Raw genomic sequence first — 22907 nt, forward strand, 5'->3', positions numbered from 1 at the left:
GGGCCGTCTTCCTCAGCAAAAAAAAAAAAAAGAGGAGGATTGGCGGATGTTAGCTCAGGGCTGATCTCCTCACAAAAAAAAAAAAAAAAAAAAAAAAAAAAAAAAAAAAAATTAAGAACAGAACTTCCATACAATCTAGCTGTTCCATTCCTAGGTGTTTATCCAAAGAATATGAAAACACACATGCATAAAGTTACATGCACCCCTGTGTTCATTGCAGCGTTATTCACAATAGCCAAGACTTCGAAGCAACCTAAGTTCCCATCAAGGGACGAATGGCTAAAGAAGATGTGGTATATATACACAATGGAATACTACTCAGCCATGAGAAATGATGAAATCCAGCCATTTGTGACAACATGGGTGGACACTGAGGGTATTATGCTAAGCGAACTAAGTCAGAGGGAGAAAGTCAAATGCCATGTGATCTCACTCATAAGTAGCAGATAAAAACGGCAACAAACACATAGAGACAGAGATTGGATTGGTGGTTACCAGAGGGCAAGGGGAGGCGGAGGAGGGTGAAAGGGATGATTTGGCATGTGTGTGTGGTGATGGATTGTAATCAGTTTTTGGGTGGTGAACAAGATGTAATCTATGCAGAAATAGAAGTATAATGATGTACACCTGAATTTTATATAATGTTATAAACCAATGTTACCACAATTAAAAAAACATTATTCGTGCCCTATTTGGTATCAAGATTATGTTAGACTCAAAATTAACTGATTAGTTTCAGTCTTTTAAAAAAAATAATTGGAGTAGTTTCATAAGAAGTAGATTATCTGTTTCTTGATGGTTCACAAGAGGCTATGGCTAGTATCTTTTGAATTGGGAGATTCAAAAAATAATTGAATCTATATTTAATACAGTTTATTAGAGTCAATTTTAGTATTTTGTATTTTTTTCTAGAAAATTATCAGTTTTATTTAATGTTTTATTTATTTATTTATAGATGGAAACAAACTGCTTGTATTTGATAAATTTTGACTTATTCTGAATAATTTTCTTCTGAATAATTGTTCAATTATTCAATCCAAGTTTTGCATGTTGGAGCATCTAGAGATATTGTTTTTTACTTCCATGGAAAGTTTTGTTTGTTTTATTTAAAAAATGGTGTACTATAGAAAATTGAACAGGCTAAAATATTTGGATTGTTTAATTCTGCAGTGAGGAATAGGGCTGGCATTATTCTTTATTTCTACAAGCCCTGAAAAGCTACCTAACTGCACGATTCTAAATATGGATGGGTTTCATGTAACCTGAATAAAATAAGGAAATATTCCTTGGCTTTTCATGTTTTTAAACTTTTGTTATAGAAAAGATAATTTCTGACATGCCAGCAATGAAATTTCTGGACATGATGTCTGACTGTCAATTTAGATTTTATTGTAAAGTCAGAATGCTGTTTCTCAAGAAGAAATTCTACTTTGGAATATTATAAAGTTTTACACATTAAATACGTGCCCTTGGGACTCAATCATGTCTATTTTAATAAATCACCAAATATCAGTAAAAAGTGAGTAGAATTAGGTGATTAAATGTTCTAAAATAGTGGTGAACAACTTTTTTTCAATGATGACAAATTTATAAAAATTAAAAATATTTTTGTGTCACGTTAATAAATCCAATACAAACTAGCTTTATTTTTCTAAGTGAAAAACATTTATTGTTCAACTTTGATTATTTTACCAAATAAAATAACAAGAAAAGAGACAATTAGCTTTCTTTTTTTTTACCGCTGACATGTTACATCTTGGGAAGTAGGACACCTAGGAGCAACTTTAAAATTTTTTCTCCTTTAGATTTTACAGCCCTGTATTATTCAGTACTCTTCCGTGTATTATCTCATTTTAAATTTATTTTTTCAGCTTTATCAAGGTGTAATTGAAAATTGTAATATATATAAAGTGTACAATGTGATGATGTGATATGTGTATACATTGTGAAAGGATTCCCACCATTGAGTTAATTAATATCTCCATTACCTCACGTATTTACCTTTTTTTTTTTTTTTGGTGAGAAAACAATTTCTACTTTCTTAGCAAATTTCAGTTATATAATACAGTATTATCAACTATAATCTCCATGCTGTACATTGGATACTTGGACTAATTCATCTTATAACTGAAAGTTTGTACCCTTTACCAGCCTCTCCCTATTTCCCCCAGCCACCCAGCCCTGGCAACCACGATTCTATTCTCTGTTTCTGAGTTTTACTTTTTTTTTTAGATTCTGTTGTATAAGTTATCCATGCAGTATTGGTCTTTCTGTGTCTGGCTTATTTCACTCAGCATAATTTACTCCTATTTCATCTATGTTGTCCCAAATGGTGGGATTTTCTTCTTTTTTAAGGTTAATATACCATTGTGGATATATATATACATCACATTTCTTTATCCATTCATCCACCAGTGGACATTTAGGTTGTTTCCATATCTTGGCTATTGTGAATAATGCTGCAATGAACATGAGAGTACAGATATCTCTTCAAGATAATGATTTCATTTCCTTTGGATATATACCCAGAAGTTGGATTGCTGGATCATGCAGTAGTTCTATTATTTATTAATTTATCTACTTTTGCCGAGGAAGATTCGCCCTGAGCTAACGTCTGTTGCCAGTCTTCCTCTATTTTGTATGTGGGTCGCTGCCACAGCATGGGCACCGAGGATTGGTGTAGGTCCATGCCCAGGAATGGAACCTGGGCCACCGAAGCAGAGCCCACTGAACTTAAGCACTAGGCCACAGGGCCAGCCCCTCTAGTCTTAATTTTTGAGGAACCTCCATATTGTTTTCCATAGTTGCTGCACCAGTTTACATTCCCACCATAAGTGTGCAAAAGTTCTCTTTTCTCTGCATCCTTGCCAGCATTTGTAACTCCTGTCTTTTTGATAATAGACTTCCTAACAGGTGTGAGGCAATATCTCATTGTGGTTTTGATTTGCATTTGTCTGATGACTAGTGATGTTGAGCACCTTTTCATGTGCCTGTTGGCCATCTGTATGTCTTCTTTCGAAAAATATCTATTCAAGTCCTTTGCCCGTTTTTAAATTGGGTTATTTGTTTTTTTGCTAGAGAGTTATATGAGTTCTTGTATATTTTGGATATTAATCCCTATCAGGTAGGTGATTTGCATGTATTTTCTCACATTCCATGCGATGCTTTTTCATTTTGTCGATGATTTTCTTTACTGTGTAGAAGCTTTTTAGTTTGATGTAGTCCTACTTATTTATTTTTGCTTTGATGCCTTTGCTTTTGGTGCCATATAAAAAAAATATTGTCAAGACCAATGTTAAGAAGCTTACCCCAGTGTTTTCTTCTAGGAGTTTTATGGTTTCAGGTCTCACGTTCAAGACATTAATCCATTTTGAGTTGATTTTTGTGTATGGTATAAGATAAGGGTCCAGTTTTATTCTTTTGCAAATGACTATCCAATTTTCCTAACCTCATTTATTGAAGAGACTATTCTTTCCCCATTGTATATTCTTGGCTCTTTTGTTGTAAATTAATTGACCATATATGCATGAGTTTATTTCTGGGCTCTCTATTCTGTTCCATTGATCTGTGTGTCTGTTTTATGCCAACACCATACTGTTTGCTTTTTTTTTTTATAATTTTATTTATTTATTTATTTTTCCCCCAGTAGATAGTTGTATGTCATAGTTGCACATCCTTCTAGTTGCTGTATGTGGGACACGGCCTCAGCACGGCCAGAGAAGCGGTGTGTCAGTGCGCACACGGGATCCAAACCCGGGCCACCAGCCTCGGAGTGCGAGCACTTAACTGCTAAGCCACAGGGCTGGCCCCACCATACTGTTTTAATTACCATACCTTTGTAATATAGTTTGAAATCAGTAATTGTGATGCCTCCAGCTTTGTTCTTCTCAGGATTGCTTTGGCTATTCGGGATCTCTTGTGGTTCCATATGAATTTTAGAATTGTTTTTTCTATTTCTGTGAAAAATGCCATTGAAATTTTGATAGGGATTGCATTGAAACTATAGATTGTTTTGGGTAGTATGGACATTTTATCATTATTAGTTCCTCCAATTCATGGACACAGAATATCTTTCCATTTATTTGTGTCTTCTTCAATTTCTTTCATCAATGATTTATAATTTTCAGTGTACAGATCTTTCATCTCCTTGGTTAAATTTATTCCTAAATATTTTATTCTTTTTGGTGTTATTGTAAGTGGGATTTTTTTTTTAAATTTCTCTTTTTGATAGTTCATTGTTAGAGTATAGAAATACCATTGATTTTTTTTTTTTTGTGAGGAAGATCAGCCCTGAGCTAACATATGTTGCCAATCCTCCTCTTTTTGCTGAGGAAGACCGGCCCTGGGCTAACATCCTTGCCCATCTTCCTCTACTTTATATGGGATGCAGCCACAGCATGGCTTGACAAGCGATACGTTGGTGTGCGCCCATGATCCGAACCTGCAAACCCTGGGCTGCTGAAGTGGAGCACGCACACTTAACCGCTATGCCACTGGGTTGGCCCCCAAAATACAATTGATTTTTATTGTTGATTTTGTATCCTGTGACTTTACTGAATTTGTTGATTAGTTTTAACAGTTTTTTTTTGGCACAAGTGCTTGCGTACCTGTTAAGAACTTCTTCTTTGTTTGCTCAAGTCCTGTGGGATTCATGAATGCAATCCCTGTTGGCTATCAGAGCTAGGTGATTTGAGTGCCTATCCCTCAGGTGACAGTTGTAAAAGTTGGGGCGCTAGATGTGTGGACAAGCTCCTTCCAGGGAGATGCTGATGCCTTGGTTTTATTGTTGCAGTGTGCTAGAGAAGAAGCCAGCTGTCCACTGGCTCTTTTGACTCTGAGGAAGATCAGAGTCAGCGCCTAGATGCGTGCTGGTTAGAAGCCGGATCCTCAGATAGCTGCTTGTAAAGCATGCAGTTAAATCCCTTCTGAGGAAAGACTGGGAGATGGGCATCTTTGCCTGTTCCTTCTGTGCTGAGCCCTGAGGGGTAGCTGAGGCAAGTGCCCACGTGCCTGATAAGAACTGCTTATTTGTCTTTGATAAGAATTGCTATAGTCCTGTCAGACTCTGAACACAAGCCCTGTCGGCTGTCACAGCTGGTTTTTGGGGGATAGTAGCCTTAAAAGTTGGGGTGCTAGATGTGTGGTCCCAACCCATGGCTCCTCAGGGAGAAACTGGGAGTTGGGCATTCCCTCCCGATTGTATGGTATTCTGCTGGAGGTAAGGTTTCTCAGCCTTTCCTACCTGTTTTGATATGGGTATTTTTTCAGTCACCCGACATGTAAGAGTCACTCGGCTAGCTTCTGGATTTCTCTCAGAGGGAGTTGCTCCATGTGTGGCTATATATTTGGTGTGTCTCTGAGAGGAGGGAAATTCAGGAGGGTCCTATGTCACCATCTTGGTCCAGAGTCTCTTTTTAACTTTGAATGACTCACTTCTCAGACTGAGTCTTAGGGGCATGAAGTGGCTTGAGGTCCAACTGGAGCTTGGCAGTAGATTTTGTTTTTAACCTTTTAAATGCAACGTTAATTGAGCACTGTGAGTCAGACACGTGGACACAGAGCTGGACAGGTTGCAGCCCGCCTGGGCTTTCTTTTCTCGTGTTCTGGTCTGGACAGAAGATGATCCTACATGGAGCATCACCAGCATCACAAGCCCTGCAGAAGGGCCGGCTGACACACATGCAGCTCAGCGTCAACGGGCGTTTGATGGCTTCAGTTTCTGGAGGATCCAGCTTGCTGTGCACCTGGGCTACAGGCCGAATGATACTGCAGAAGAAAGACTGGAGGGACATACATCAAAATGTTCATAGTAGTGGTCTTGGGGTAGTGGGATTAAAGGTCAAATGGAAAATACATCAAAAATACATCAAATATTAGTAGCAGTGGTTTCTGGGTAGTGGGATTACAGGCTTGGAATTGTTTTTTGGTGCTTCTTTGCATATTCTAAGTTTTATGCATCTAGTAATTTACTAGATTACTTTCATGGCCAGAGAACATTGTTACTTAAAAAATGAAAAAGAACAATAAAAAAGGAAACAACATAGTTCAATAGCATTGAAAAAAACACTGTTTGGAATTTATTGAGGTGTGATAGATAAACAATTGTCTGAGTTAACTCAATAAATTGCATATGGGGATCTTTGGATGAATCTTACTCTTCTTACCCCCGCCTCCACCGCCCGCCCCCAAAAAAACCCAAAGCTAATTTGAATGTGTTAGAGTTTATGTGTGTTGTACATATATGTGTGTGTATGGACATAAACTTACTGAAACCTGTGACTTAGAAATTTTCTATAGAACATCTTCAGTTAGTCAGTTTCTATAAATTGCTCAATTTATGAAGCGTGTATGTGTGTGCAGAATTTGTTAACCTGAAAATAAGGCTTTGAAATCTAGGACCATTTCTAAGACCTGAATTTGTTCATATGGAAAAATTTGGTATGTGTTATTTGATATTTTTTTTTCTTCTGGTTCCTTAGATTTCCATCTGACTACGTTGCCTGGATGTTCTTACGCTGTAGAGAATTGCAAGACGATATGACCACCAGTGCAAATATTACAAAGCATAATAGTTTGTTTTGCATAATTATGTGATAAAAATTTCAAGGCAGATGTTTTAAACACACACACATATACACAAACACACGCACATAACACCAAACCTCAGGAATCCCTCCTGTGCTATAAACTAATGAGATCTACGCCTTGCTTTTCCTGGCCACACGACTTTATTTTGCACCTTTCTGAAACAAAAGGAAAATATCCTTTATATCTCGGCATGGTCGAGACAGAACAAACACTCTCTTAATGGTTTTTAAATCTCTCTTTTTCTGACTATAGGTTCTTTACTTCAAGCTGTCTACTGTGCCTTCTGGATTTAAGCCCTCAAAAGCAGGCAATCTCAATTTTATAATCGGATGCTTGGTTGATGTAAATAATCTAGGAAAGCTACAGCTAATGCATGTCCATTATTTGGTTTGCTACATTTCAAGAATGCTATTGTGGTCCAGAGTCAGAATTCCTCTTTTTTCCAGAATTTCTAAATGTAAAAAAAAATGTTTTTGTCTTGATAGAGTAAAATACCACCACTAAAAATATTTATCCTCAAAAATGTTTAAATTAACTTTAGAAACCAACTAGAAGTAGGAAGTACAGGAATTAGGTTCTAATAGTTTGACACAGATCCCAGGGCCTCAAATTGGATAGTTTCTGTGTCAGGGATTCTTGCTTAAGTTCATCCATGACTTGAGGGACTTTAGCTGTTGAGGCATTGTTTTGGATAGCAGAAAGATGCTCAAGTCAGTGAGAGCCTGGAGAAGACTTTGCGTTGCCAAGCTGATATTTTCCAATTCCAATTTCCTTGCTCTTTGTTAACTAAAGCATAGGTATATGTTTGTTGCAGTTTCCTGTTAGATGCTTTTCTGCCCTTTCTTCCTTTTCACTCTATTCAGACAACAAAATAAGTCAGTTGATGGGTCTGCAACTTCCCCAAAGTCGTAGAAAATAGTTAATGGTGAAGAAGGAAGAATTTCCACTCTGAGTTAGCAGAGCCTGGCTGCTCCACTGGTTTCTGGAGGGCCTAGGGCGAGCTGGTCATCTCTTGTTTGCCCATATACAAAACGAAAGTCTCCTTTGGCTGAGAAACTGATTTTTTTTAAAATGCATTTATTTGTACATGACAAATAAACTTATCCCAACTCGCACTAAAATTCATGTATATATATTTGATCTTTTACCTATGCTAGAGTTTTAGTAAAACTGTAAAACATCTCTAGAAGCAAGGGTTGTTCAGGTGACAGCTCTGTCTGCAGTGACAGCTCTACTCTCATCCGCAGCATCTTTCATAGAGGACATGGATTTTGGAAAATAGGATATTCTGGGAAGTGCAATTTCTGAGGTGGACAGGCCTGCTTTTGTCCTCCTATTACACAAGGAATAGAATACCTTGCTTGCTCCAGATGACCCTTTCCTGAAAGTGCAGAGTGGTTTGCATTTTGGAGACCCTGATCAGAGCATTCACATCACATTTGCCACTTGTGGTCGCTAACATGACCATCGTCTCTGAGGATCTGGTAACACCGCCTGTCCCTGTCTCTCTTCTCTCTCTACACACAAATGCTTTGCATGTTGTTACTACAAAAACCTTTTCTGGTACCAGAGTGTCAAAGAAAGATCCTTTTGTGTTACTAATGATGGAAAAATGCATAGGAACCCTTGTAAGGGAGTGTTCTTTCAGAGATAAAGGCACCTCAATAAACGTCTACCTCAGCAATTAGAAGTCTAAAATATTTCATACTGAGGACCTTGTCTAGTGATAGAGTTCTTGACGGAAAAGCACAAATGGAGACAATATATTTTTCAAGAAAAATGCCTGCATTTTTTACTTCAAGAACAATTCCTCTGTTTTTATGAAATGGAGGAGACATCAGGTTTGCTTAACCTCTCTGCTAGTATCTTGTCAACTCATGCTTATCTTGGAGGAGATATTGTCAAAATATTTCAGATGTTGGTGTTTCTAAGGATTACTTTAAAAACAAGGATTGGCAATATATAACATGATATTCAGAACACAGAATGTCATAAGAATAAAAAGATTATAATGGAAGCAAGAAACTAAATAAAAATTCATTGAGAAGCTCATATTCAATTGAAAAAAGGAGGAAAATTTGGGAAGTAGTTGTAATTGAAACCATCATGGAAGCTGCTGCTTGGTCACTGAATCAATCTCTGGTGTTATGTTGCCTGAAACACCATTTGCGTACTTAGACTGTGGACCTTCGTCTAACCTTCCTGCAGAGCAACTGGAGCCCTTTGGTGATTACCCACCAATCGATCATGAGGCAGGGACAGCAAGAAGAGCCTGGAAGAGGTTACTGCTGATGCGACTTTAATCTGGGCAGTGTCAGAATGGGCAATGAGGCTAGCTAAAGAAGGAGCCTCCACCTCCAGGCCTAGCTTCCCACTGCACTTAGCATGAAATTCACACTCCTCACAACGGTATACGTGGCTCTCCTTCATTTGCCATCTTCCGTATCATTTCATACCATTCCTTTCCCCCATCGCTTTTCTCCAGACACCCCACCCTTCTTTGTTTCCTCAGATGTCATGTGTTCCTGAAGGCCTTTGCCTTTGCTTGGAATTCTCTTCACCAAGATTTTCCCATAATGGATTTCTTATTGTCACGTGGAACACAGCTTAAATATCCTATCACCTTCTCAGAGAGACTTTCCTGAACACTTACCTGCCCCCACTGCCCTGTAATTCTACCACACTGGTTTTTTATTTTACTTTTTATGGCTTTTCTCATGATCTACACTTGTATATTTCTGTGCTTACTTTTACATTTCTTTCTTCCTCCCTATAACATAAATTCCATGAAAACAGGATGCTTATCTGTCTAATTCACTGTTATTGCTGTAGTGTTGTCCAATAAGTAGTGTTGAATTAGTGACTTTAAATAGTAAGGGCAATAAATACAGTCTTTTGTAACAATGAACTTGATACAAGAATTTTGATTTCATGATGACCCAAAGAGAAGTAAATTGGAGGCACGTTAAAGGATAGCTTTAATGAACAAGAGATTTTTAAATTATATATATCCTGCATTAAAATTTTAGTCCATATCCAAGGTACCAAACACAAATGGTCTTTGACCTATTTGTTCTCAGAACTGTTCACCGCTAAGTAAGTGTTTTCCACCATAACAATCATTTCCATCATTTTTATATTGGGAGGAAATGGAAGGGGGAATCTTTCAAAGCATAGATTAAAGGGGAATTTCATAAAGAATATTATTGGAACTAACTTTCTGCGAAGTGAGTCATATCAAATATGTTTAGATCATATACTCAGCATGTTTTAGCTCAGAATATATTGTTTCAAAATATAAATTAACAGTTTTGTACTGGTTTTCACACAAATACTTCAATAATGTTAGTGAAAGTTTGTTAAGCCAGTTATAGTTAGGCCTCTGTTTCTTGTAGTAGACTTTAGGAGGAGGCGAGCCTGCATGAGAGAAATTCTGCACGTGATGAGAGGTGAGAGCTCCCTGGAGGTGAGGCAGATCCTGCTGATTCATATGCCATTCCTCCTTGGATGGAACCTGAAATCCTGTCTGCCTCTGGTGCCTTCTCTGGGCCTGGAGTCTTGATAGGGATGCAGTGCAGCCAAATCACGGTTCTTGAGGGACCAGTAACATTGAATCCATTGTCTGTCTCCGTTCATCCTGACTGAGGATGTCTAGATGGTGACAATGCCCTGCCCTAGAACCAAGAGTGGTACACAGGAGTAACAGGCCTTGGGTTAGGATTAAGATACTGTTTTCTGGATTATTCATTGTATCTAAATAAAACCTAAAGAAAAAGTCAGAAGGAATTATACTAGTTAATATATTAATTAACCGTTCAGCAATTTATTTAACATTTAAAATACCTATTATATGTCAGGGACTTTCCTTGACATTTCACATACTTCATAATTTCTAATGCCATTAAATATACATTTATGATAAACATGAGGCAGTTATTACACAACACTCATGTTTTGTCTTGATTTTTACATATCTAAAATCTGTTATGGGAATTTGAAAGGTGGTAGTATTGCCTGTTGAAATTTCTGTTTCCATTTGTACATTTATTAGTAGCTCCTCTTACAACTAATTTTAGTTTCTAAAAACATTTTGACTCAGATAGATAAAAAATATTTTGAAAATGCATAAAAGTATTCCTCTGAACTATCTTTTTTTTGCCACTTCCTGTGTAAACTTAGACAAATTATTTAACTTCTCCAGACTTGAGTTTCCTAATTTGAGCCATTAGTAGTTGGAATAAGGCGATGTCTCAGGTCCCTCCCAGTTCTAATATTCTATGATTTGACAGATGAATATCTTTACATACATAGTGTTACTCTGGGGTGGTAGTCAAGATATTTAAGAGCTTATATAGTAAATAGTGGAGGCTCAGAGACCACGAGCAGCCCTGTGAGTGTGACTTCGGGGGATTGCTGGTTGGCAGTGTAAGCAGCAGTGGTGGTGGGCAATGGGTGCAGATGGGCACTGGGTATTGCCTTGTCAGGATGCCATTGCCACTGTTGGACTCTTCTGTCCTGCTGTGATCTGCTCTGACCAGAGGAATATCCTGGGGTGGGGACTGGAATGCAAGAGCCAAGACTAGTTGGCAGGCCCAGTGGCTGACAGGCACCAGGGCAGTGCCCACCAGGTATGACCTGTGACTCCCAGGGCAGGGTTGGCCTGAGTGGCCAAGGGTGTTGTGGCTCAGAGAGCAGCCTTTTCCCAAGTAGCATGTATTTAAATACATGTACAATACAGCCATACTCTTCCACACCAGCCACATCCTGGCTGAAAATCAGTTCCAGGCATTACCTTCTACAGCAACTTCCCTTCCTCTGCAAGTTGGCTAAGATTCTTTTTAATCTAGTCTTAATAAAAATAGTGTTATATCCTTTTAAAACTAGATGAAAGTATCGATCTTCCATCTATAGGGCTTTTTTACAAAAAATAAAACAAAACGAATATTTATTGAGAATCTGCTATGCGACAGTCTCTGTCCTAGGCACTGGGGATGCAGTGGTGAAGAAGATGGAGTCCCTAATCTACAGAGATTATAACCCTTCAGCAGATGAGGGAGGAAGAGATGGGGCCAGGTGGAATGCCTGACCCAGGAAAAGGCTGAGAGCAAGAACCCTGGGCTCCCACGCCTCCAAGAGTGATCATGCTAACACTTCTCCTTGATCTGTGTCTAGTCCCCCAGTCCTATGGCTTGTTTTAGAAGTCTATCTATCATCTATCTATCTATCAATCTATCTATCTATCTATCATCTATCTATCAATCTTATCAATCTATCTATCTCTCTAACTCTCTATCTATCTATCTATCTATCTATCATCTATCTATCTATCAATCTATCTATCTATCTATCTATCTATCTAGTATGACAGAGGGATATAGTTGGCAGATCCATCAACCTGTCTCACTTTATGACTAGGAACACAAGTCCACAAAATGTCTGGCAGATCGAGGAGGGGCATCCTTATGTTCACACGTGAATCAAATTTATGAACATAGTTTCCTTAGCTACATTCTCTAATCCACCATTGATAAGGACAACCCGTGACACATGTTGAGAAACACAGAGGGAAAAAAAAACACCCAATCACGTTAGACATGGGCCTGCTCTGCACACGTGAGAAACAGGGGCCTCTACAATCACCTTGGAAGGATCAGGAAAGTCCTCTAAGCCCAATGTATCTGCCATGTTGAAATGTCATAGTGTCAGGTGGCCTCAATATTAAGTACTTCTCTAGTTAAGTTCTCAGGGCCCTATTTGAAATGGGTTTACTTGGGACTGACCCACATTAAACTACCATTTCTCTTTAACACTGTTGCATAATTTAGCCAATCATTCATCTAATAAAGAAGGACAAGGGGTAGGAAGGAAGGCAGGGTGTGAAGGAACAAACAAAAATCCATACGTAGTTCAAGGACAAAGAAATATTCCTCCCTGCTTAAGGTTATTGTGAACATTAGATAATATAAAACGAAAATACTTTGTAAACAGTAGTATGATGTGTAAAGTTGTCATGATTGTTATCTACCTCAATGTTGCCTATGGTGGATCCAGAGCACACTTATTAAGTGAGTCTGATTTATTCTGTTAACAAAAGTGTCCTTGCAGTGAGTCAGAAGCCAGACACTTCAATATTATAAAGAGGATATTATTCAAATGATTTTATATTAATAATATTTTACATTTGAATACTTGTTTACAATTTACAAATACCATTTGAAGTAACTACAGTGACTAAGTTGGATATAATTTCAAAGCCAGCTCTTTTGAAGGCCAAATGTGACAGGCAGAAACACGGAACAAAACAGAATCGTTTTTGTCATGAATTTAGAAAATCAAAGAGATAATAGGTAATGAACAATTTTTAATATTAGCTTATTTTTATCTTAATATTCTTTAAAAATCTTGAACTCAGAAGATATATAGTTGAAATTATTAAAAAACACCTGTTAGGTCTATGGATCTAGTAAAGTTGTCTTTTTAATTACAATTATTTAATCAAGTCTATGGACAGCAAAGGTTATGGATTTCCCCCCTATTTAATGCTGTAACTTACTGGATAAAAACTGATAGATACATATAGGTATGTCACACATCTTACCATTTGTCTACAGATTTACGGGCTCATGGTCACCTTAAAATACTACATTAAATTTTGGAGGGATAGAAGTAATCTTAAGATGAAGTTTCAGCACTTCTGCTTAAGAAGCAATATATTTTTTCCTACAGTTGCGTTTTTTGGCCATTAGTCAAATATGTCAAAAAAATACAATGATTTATCATGATTATTTTCATAAGTAATTCTGAGTATTTTGAGAATAAAAGGGAGAAATTATATATATAACACAAAAACTAAAGCATAGTTAAAAAATTCAAGCATACTCTTTTGACTAAATTTTCACAGGGACATATATATAGTTTTAAAAAGATCAAGAAGAAAAGTGAAAAAATTATTCAAATATATGATCTAATACTGCTTTCCCAACTCTCAACATTTTAATATTTGTATATCTTTTCTTGGCTTTTTATTAGAGCATTTGTTGATATGTTATAAAACATATTAACTTTTGGCTGTTGTGAATTAGATTTCTGTTCTTAAAACAATACCCAAGGGATATTTTGTTATAAGATATTACATTTCAATTAAGCGGATTTCCATGTAATTGTCTTGTGTATTTTATGTCAACTGTCGAATAAATACATATCTTAATCTTTTCTCTGAAGGTAATTAAACAAACTATTACATTACTTTTATATTAGAACGTCCTTACTTCAACTAATTAGATTTATTGGATTGATCTTGACTTATGATGTTTCTCTCCTACATTTTCATGTATTAACCCAACATAGGAAATGCTGGTCATCATTACATAATTCAAGTGAGAGTGTTTCAATTTATGTTTTAGATAGCAAGATTGCTTTCTCTGTAAAACTCTTGATGAAGTTTTACTTTTTAAAAAAATTTTCAAATGCTTATGAGTTAGTTTAGTTATTCTCAAGGATATTTTGTAGACAATATGATACTTTATTGAAATAATTTTGCTCCGTATTCTTATTTTATTTCTGTTCACATCAAAACATATTTTAAACAAACTGATAACTTGTCTTTTTAAGAGCAGTCACCACCATAAATAGACTATGTTTAGCTTAGTGTTAATTCCGAGAACTTTAAAGTCCATTATGAAATGAAAATTTTATGCAGCTAAACAAATAAATATTACATACATGGACTGAAAAAAACAGTAAAATAACATCAAATACACTTCATAAGATAGATGTACAAATGCATTTCAGTTCTTTTCTCATCAGTCTCCTTTATATTTTTAGACAGTCTTTATGTGAATACAATGACTTCAATATCAAACATTTTAAATGATGCTTGAAATATCAGTCACTTGACTTTGATGTCACACACAATTAAATCCAACCCATCTTCTCTCAGTTAATAACAGCAATCTCACCAAGTCTAGTGCCTAATTAATACCAGCTATTTGTCACAAAGAGGTGACACATGTATATCAGAAAGCTTGAAATATTGTTTTGTGCTGAAGTGTAGCCAACCAGCCCTGCAATATAGGATCTGTCTTATGTATGATTGGCTTTAAAGATTTCAAAGGCCTCCGAGTTTTGTGTGTTCAAGCTGGGATGCGACAGTGCATAGAAGGTGTTACTGATGTGACGGGTCCCTTTAGGCTGCTAAGTAGGAAGGTACAGTTATTTGGAAAAAAATGCAGCTCTCACTGAAAGATTCAGACTTGATCATTCCCTTAGGTGATGGGCAGAATTAAGAATAAAGTCCCTACGGTAATTTGCTTAACCTGCAGTTTTAAAGCTATTTGACAGAGTACACAATCATAAATTGTCTTATTTTTGTTGCAAAAGCATTTCTGCCTCTGTTGCACTCAAAAACTCTCTTTACCTATATTATTCTATATACAATTAAAATCTTATCCATCAAAGAAGTAATACTTTCTTAAATCCATTTACAGTCTGTAATAAGAAAGTCACTTAAATTTAAATAGTAATTACTAGTCATCAAATTAGGTGAAAATGTTTGAGGTGAATATAGGTAGAACATAAACTGTACAATTTCATGAAAACATCGGTGCAAAAGCAGGGGTTATTTGTTGATCAGGTACTTAACGAACTTATTCAAATGTATTCACACAGAATTCAGATCAAAACATATATCAAGTTATTAGAAATTTCTTTTAAAATGTGTCTAACCATAATCAAATGGTTTTTGTATATTTGTGTAGCTTAGAGTCTTCTGTTAGTACTGTATAAAAATCTCTCTATAGGGACATGAAGAAAAATTAAGTGCTGTTAAAATATGGTATTAGGAAAGCTCTATCTCCCTCTTCTCTTTTAAGAAAGTAATGAAAGAAAAATCTAGAGCAGTTGCCAGATTCAGAATAACTGTAGTCCTTCTGCAACTTTCCTCACTGCTCCAATTTTCCCAGGTTACTGTCCTAGCAGGTTTGTTTTTCCCTCCAGAAGGATGTTAAATTTTAGGATTACTAGCCACATAGTAATTTTACGCTGCTCACTCCTTGTTGAAATCAGTGGGAAGAAAGGACTGATTATAGTTGAAAAAGAGAGAAGAGTGCAACAGTGCTACAAAATGGTAACTACTAGAAAATGGAGATGCTACAAAAGAACGAAGAGATTCTTCTCTCTTAGTGGTTCGAAGGCTCTGAATGACAACTTGTCCGAGGCAGCCTGGTTGAAAGTAAACAATGCTGGTGGACTTCAAAGCAGTGACCAGCAGTGATGTCTCATTCTTTTCAGGCCAGCTCAATTTTCAAAGGGTACCAAGTCCACGTCTTTCCCCCCCCCCCCCAGGTGGGAGTTTAAGGAGTGTTTCTTCAGATATAAGTGCGCGGGCAAAAAAAAAAAATCAATAAAAAGCATGAGGTTTCTTTAGATATATGATGCTTAATAAACGATTGGACCATTTTGATTTTTCAGAGCCTTCATATATAGACACAGCACCCCCCTCCCCAATTTGAAACATTTCTTATCATCTGCCTTTAACTAAATTTAATGTGTCTATTAAACAGTCTTTTAATTCCTAGACAGGTTGCAAGCCTGGAACAACTAGCAATGTTATTGGGTGTCTTTGGTGTGTCTGAGGGGGTGCAGGGTGGAGTGAAGGCTTCTATGTTCTATGTTGACTCTGACAGGTCCTTGGAGCTACTAGAAACCAGAGAGCAGTCCCACAAAGGATGGTGGCACACGCTCTCAAGTGCACAACACGGTTCTTCATAGGGCTGTTGCAGCAGCTTCCATGACCTCCAGCTTCTCCATCAGTCTTTCAAACACCACTTCAGCCAGACCATTTCCAGGTGCAGGAGGCAGTCGCAGCCCCGTATCCATTCAAGACTGCCCATCTTAAGCCAGTTTGGGAAACGAAGACTCTATTACCTTGGTTACGCTGGAGAGAGGGTTAGGGCGCCCCCCTGAGTATTCCACGGGCAGTTCTAGGTGGCTCCAGATATAAGACAATGATTTCCTTCCTGAGGGAATTATCTTTTTGTTTGTAACTGTGCACTTTTGGTACCCCCTCTTCTGTTTTGTTTCTTCTTACTCCAATGTAAAAATTCCATTTGGGATTAAGTCAGAGTATTAAAAAAACAAATAAATTAAGCATCTACTCTGGTTGAGATACTATGGTACATATCTGCCAGGGTGAAGGGAAAGAGTCCACTAGGCCTCCTCTCCTTTGCTGACAGTGGCTCCTGTTTCCTGGGGGAAGCCTTTTGCTATCTTCTGTTAGGTTCCTGGTCAATGTGGTGATTTACTATTTTCAAAGAACATACATTCTAGTAATAGACATTTCAATATTGGTGGGAGCTCATGCTTTCAGAAGAAATTAATATGTTGAAAGAGGTGAAGGTATAATTTGATTTGTACAGATTTAGAGGCTGGTGTGAGGTCCACTAAATCTACTTTTGTTTCTCAGTGGGTGCTTCAAAATGTCATCATTTTATCAAAATGGGGAGTAGATATTTTCTCACAGAATTTCCATCCTTATCTAGTCTGCAAAACAAATATTCAGAATATACTTCAGAGTGGTTCTGAAATCACACTTGGTTTTTCTGTTGTTTCCTCTCGTTTATGTGTCTCTGGTTGGGCTCCCAGGTGTGCCCACATGGACCAATAGGACTTGCAGGGCACACAGTTTGGGGCTCCTGAATATTTCTGGATCCAGATTTGTCAGAAGACATAACTCAAACGACCTAAACATGGATTGTTTCTGGACTTCATATTTTGTCACCTCCTTTAAATTGCAGTTATTTATAGAACACTGCTCAGAAAGTGCTGGAATGTGCAATGTTTGTTAATTGGTTTTATGAACCTAATGGGGTTTATGTAAATATATAATTTGTATTCTTTGGAAAGCTGAATATGCAAAATTCACCTAGAGCTTGCTGACTGATTTCTTGCAGGTTGTAGTTGATTTACTCAGTGTGGCAGGTTCATGTGATAAGAGTCAACAGTTACCCGCTTCAGTTACCTAACCATGAGTGGACATTTTTTCATTATGTGTATTAAAAAATACAAGGAATTTTAGTTTGCTCTTACACTAGATAAGAAACTTTGACTGATATGCAAAGTCAGGTTATTTATAATTCTTGCCAAGCACTGGAATTTTATCTATGCTTTAATTAAAATTTCACAGTGTGACCCCTTCGTCCCACATCAGATTTCCAAAAAGGATGCCACATGGAATGATGTTTTATTATGTCTATTTGTTTATTAGGAAGGAAATTTCTACTGTATTTTCATACAAATTTTGTAGTTTGGTATCATAAATAAAAGAAAGTTATTTTTATATATTTTGAAAATATACAGTTGATTCTATTAGGCGTAGGAGTTAGAGAAAATAAAATAGTCTTCAAAATTTAACTCTTTCTTGGTATCTTCAATTTACTGATGAATATATATGTTATACATATATATATTGCATATACCTGATATAAAGGTATGTGATTTATATATAGTTTAAAAATCCAGAAATTTGGGTATGCTAATGGAATCTAAAATTTGTGAAGGGCTAGGCTAGCATCAGTCCTTTTTTGGTGGAATAGACACATTGGCTACAGGCCTAGTCATAAAAATGCCAAAGCATCAAACAGAAGGAGCGGTTAAGAATAGAGATTTGGTTGTATAAATAGATTAAGACCTGGGATACAGTAGACAGAGCAAACAGGAAGCATGGTCAGAAACAGAGCAGAACATTAGACTCAGATTGCCAGGTCAAAGTCAGGCTTACCACAGAGCAAAGCCAGATTGGCCAACTACGGTCAAGAACCCTGGAGGTCAGAGTCAGGAGAACGACGGGAAGCACCATGATTCAAGCACACAGACTGGGACAAGGTGGGGCCAGGGAGGCAGATCCCCAACTGGGAGGTGATGTCCCCGGTCCTCTGACATCTGGTTACCCCTGCTGACTTCAATTCCTCTCGACCTTAGCTCATAGGTTAACCCCTGCATGCCCAGCGTGCTTACTTCCTGCAGAGTTCTAACATTTAATTTTAATATAAAGTTGAGTGACATCAAAGGCAACCTCATGCCCTGTGTTTCAGTAGACTCTTGTTTGTGTGTTTTTACTGATGAAGCATTAAGGATTGTACCCATATGCAATATAGGCTAAGAAAGTTATTTCCACAAACAAAATGCAAACATCTAAATAACTGATAGTTCTCTTCAAAAGCCTAGTGTGTGAGAAACAAATACGTACACACATATTTAAACTGAAGAATGCTAGGGCTTTGAAAGGGCTAACCATCATAAATAACTGCTCATTCTAGTTAAAACAACAAATAATCTTGATGTATGTTGCACAGGTAGCATTTTAAATTTTTTAAAAGAAAATGAAAGACCAAGTCTTCTCTGATTTGTATAATGACCTATGAACTTACTTTTCCCATAACTCAATTTCTTTGACAACAAGTTACTTACCCTTCTCCTCTGGAGACTGAAATATGCATTGACATTTGTTTCTACAGTGCTTTAAATGGTCACAATATTTCATTTTGTTACAATCAGACACACTCTGTATAAATGCTTAAACTTAATTTACATATGAAACACCCTTTACATATGAGTTCAGTCTATTGCTTTTCACTATATCATGGACCCAAATAGGAGGTATGAAAGAGATCTATAGAAGAACTTCCTTGGAAAAACTTATAAAAAATTTTGTTGTGTAATTTTTTCAGCTTTTAATAGAGTTATCTTCATTGGCTCTCCTTATAGTCAAATGTTCCAGCACCCAAACTCGATAAGTAATCCAAATTACTTTCTAAGAAGTTAATGGAGGAGTCTTTCTAGAGTTGCAGACTTAGTCATGTGATGAGCTAAAGCAATGAAGTAATAAAAGTGATTATGCCGTTTTACAAACTGAGAACCTATAAAACAAGTAAATAATCTGTGCTGTGCCTACTAAATTTGTCTTGTTTTCTAATAAAAAAGGCTTTTGTTTGAAATAAAAGTGAAGGGTGGCTTTGTTAAATATTAAATTCTAGGAGATTAAAAATATAATTTCCTTTCCTTCTCTTGGTGTTTCCTTTATCCTATTGCATGGCATTCTTGGAAATCATCATTGTATTGTTTATTTTTTAAATTAAAATGCTGTAACAACTGCCGTGTTTTTGCATTGTATGAATATTTTATTGTATGATGAAAAAGAATGACTGTGAAAGCCTTAAAATGCTCTATTTTTCATTTAAATATTTTACAAGGAAAACCCTACTGAGATATATCTTCTTTTCATGGGTGCCCTGGTGGGTCTCACAGAAGGGAGATGCAATATCAACCCAGTGCATTTAAGTTTCATAAAACAGAGGGACTGAGATGACTTTCTCTTCTAAGTGGAGTACTAACATCTTATCTGGGTATCATATCTTAAACCCAAGGTTCTGCTCCCTCCAAGCAGGAAAAAATGACTGATCTGTTCTCTCTTCAAAGTGCCCCAAACCCTCTGCACTGAAATTATTAAATCAGTCAGAATGATAATGGACCATGCATTTTGTTTATGCACATGGGAGGGCTTGATTTATAATATCTTTTATTTCTAGGTACTTCTTTATAAAAAAGAAACAAATTTATAGCTCAGATGAGACACCCATGTGCATGTCACTTTTGTAATTATTAAGTTTGCTATATCATTTTCCTATGAATTCCAATTAAATGAAAAACCTGGCATGGAAAATGGCATAATTAAATTCAATTTTTAATTATTCCCCTCCCTCAAATTACAAACATTTGTGGGATTTTTCATATATTTTGTGTTTAATAACAGTGTTTACAGCCATGATACTTACTGGCATTTTGTATTTATGAAGTACTCAGAGGGTTGAAAGTTTTTGGATGCAGTACTAATTTTTGATGGATAAAAATTCTGTTTTGTTAAATGTCAATAATATTTTCCCATGGAAAAAGTAATTTTACTTAAAAGTGAAAGTGTATGGTTTTTGCGACTCTAGGGGTGAAATAGCCAGAATTTTCCAGGATTAAAAAAAAATGGATACAAGGAGAAAATAGTTAAAAAAGAAAATCTTGACTTGTTAATTGGAGAGAATACTAATCTAATACTTAATGCCTTTTGATTTTACTACTTATTTTACAAAATCCTTATCATCATGAAACATTAGGAAAATTACGTAATGCTTTTGAATTTTAGTAGTTTGGGAACCGAAGCAAATTGAAAAGATTATTAGTTCTTGCAATCATTGCTTTTATGTTGGAGAAAACGTTTAACTTTTATTATTTGTGCTAGTGTAGAACTCCAGAGTTTCAGTTGATTTGTTTATTTCGGTCAAAACATAAGTCACAATATTTAGCAGCCTTACTTCTCCACATAAGCCACCACAGTCCCAGAAACCACACCCCCACCAAAGATGGTACAGACCCTCAGAGACTCAAGCGTTGATCATATAAAGAGGGTTTCAGTTGAAATTGATTATTTAACCAGTATTACCCAGACTTCCTCAATCATTAGAATCACTTGGAGGCACTGCCTAAAGCACACATTTACAGACACCTTTCCAGGATTTATTAGGTCTGGGATGGGATTCAAAGGCTGCGTGTTAAACAGGCAATCCAGGTGATTCCAATGATCAGGCAAGTCTGGGGAACAATAACAGAGTGTGATTTACTTAGGCACCTTTAAAAATCTTTAATATAAAATCTCTCCTGCTTACTAAGAGTCTGATTAACTCTTAGAGTTAATCTTCGTAGAGAATGATAAAGTTAATATAGATTTCTTAGTTTACAACTAACGTGAGATTAGCCAAACATTAATATTTTTTAATATAAAATTTAAATCTTATTTGATAGCTGCCTTTGAACATCATGAAATAAATGAGCTGTCTAGCTGTTTTGAGTTGTTGCTCCTGACTTTAAAGATGACCAGAGCAATGGAGTCAGAAATTCAACGGTGTCCCAGCAGTTATGTTCCCTCGTCCTAAAGATATCCTTTTAGCATGTGGTAGCAAAATCTTCTTTTGTAGTACCCCAATAATCTCTGTCTTTGACAAAAGGATGTTTTGTCAAGTATTCTGAGCTAATTGTGAGCAGCCATAAATCCAGAGTCAAATATATAAGCATAAATTTTACACTGACCATGTAGGTAGAATTAAACTTCCTATCCTTCCATCTAACACATGTTTTCTGTTGTATCGACTTTGTTCTCGTCATCTCACACGGAAATAAAACTCAGCTGTTAATTTTCTTGGCTTTCATTCTTGGCAACTTTCTGGACCAGAAATAATCATTTTATTCTCTATTAGGTGATATAAAATAGATTTGGATTGGATTAATAGAGAATTTAGCAAGCACTTCATTTCCACTCAAAGAAAATATATCAGAAAACTTCATGAAATGTGCCCTCTCTCTGACCTTGTCTTCAGCGTGTAGGTGATACGCTGGGTGTGGATATGTACACACTCGTGCAAGTGAATGTGCACACAGATGCTGGAGATTCTAGAGAAGGTCAACTAGCTGTGCCTTTGGAACAGTAACACATTCCTCTTGGAAAACTTTATAATAAATAACTCATCTATATCTACATACATTAGAAATAAAGCACTTAGGAATACTGTAAATTACTGGCAAAAGACATAATCATTTAAATATTTTGCACATGCAAGTGAGAGGTAGTTAAGTGTAGTGGTTAAAAGCACAGGCTCTGAAGCCAGACTTTCTCTGCTCGACTCCTGGTTCTACTACTTCCTACTTGGTGACCTTGGGCTAATTACTTACTAAACCTCTGCCTCTGTTTCTCCATCTATAAAGGGGGTTAGTAATAATATTAGTACTTATCTTAGGGAAGTGTTATGAGTATTAAATGATGTATATAAAGTTCTTAGAACACTGCCTGGCATTTTTAAGCATTAGATAAATATTAGCTATTATTTTTATGCTTATATACACACATATTCAGGGTATTAATTACATTTTTTTCTTGCAAGGAATTGACACTTTTCAAAGAGTGTCATGGAAAGAATTACCTAAGTTGGACTTGGCATGAATTCTAGTCTTTCTCAAGTTCAAGTGCTGAAAAAATACCCTCCTTAGCTTCCTTATTCCTTTTCTATCATATTTCCCTCTTGTGTATGTTATTACGGAAGAAAGTTTTTATAAATACTGCAGACAGGACAGAAGCGTCCCACATTTTGTTATGGGTGTGTACTGCTCTAACAGGCCTCTACCATACATGTATGGTAATTATGATTCAGAGAATGCAATTCTCTCCTTGGTATTATCCAAACCTATGTGGCAATTAATTTGATCATAATAGAATTTTCCTCTTC

The sequence above is a fragment of the Diceros bicornis genome, chromosome 2, assembly GCF_020826845.1.
Source record: "Diceros bicornis minor isolate mBicDic1 chromosome 2, mDicBic1.mat.cur, whole genome shotgun sequence".
In the NCBI taxonomy this organism is placed as follows: Eukaryota; Metazoa; Chordata; class Mammalia; order Perissodactyla; family Rhinocerotidae; genus Diceros; species Diceros bicornis.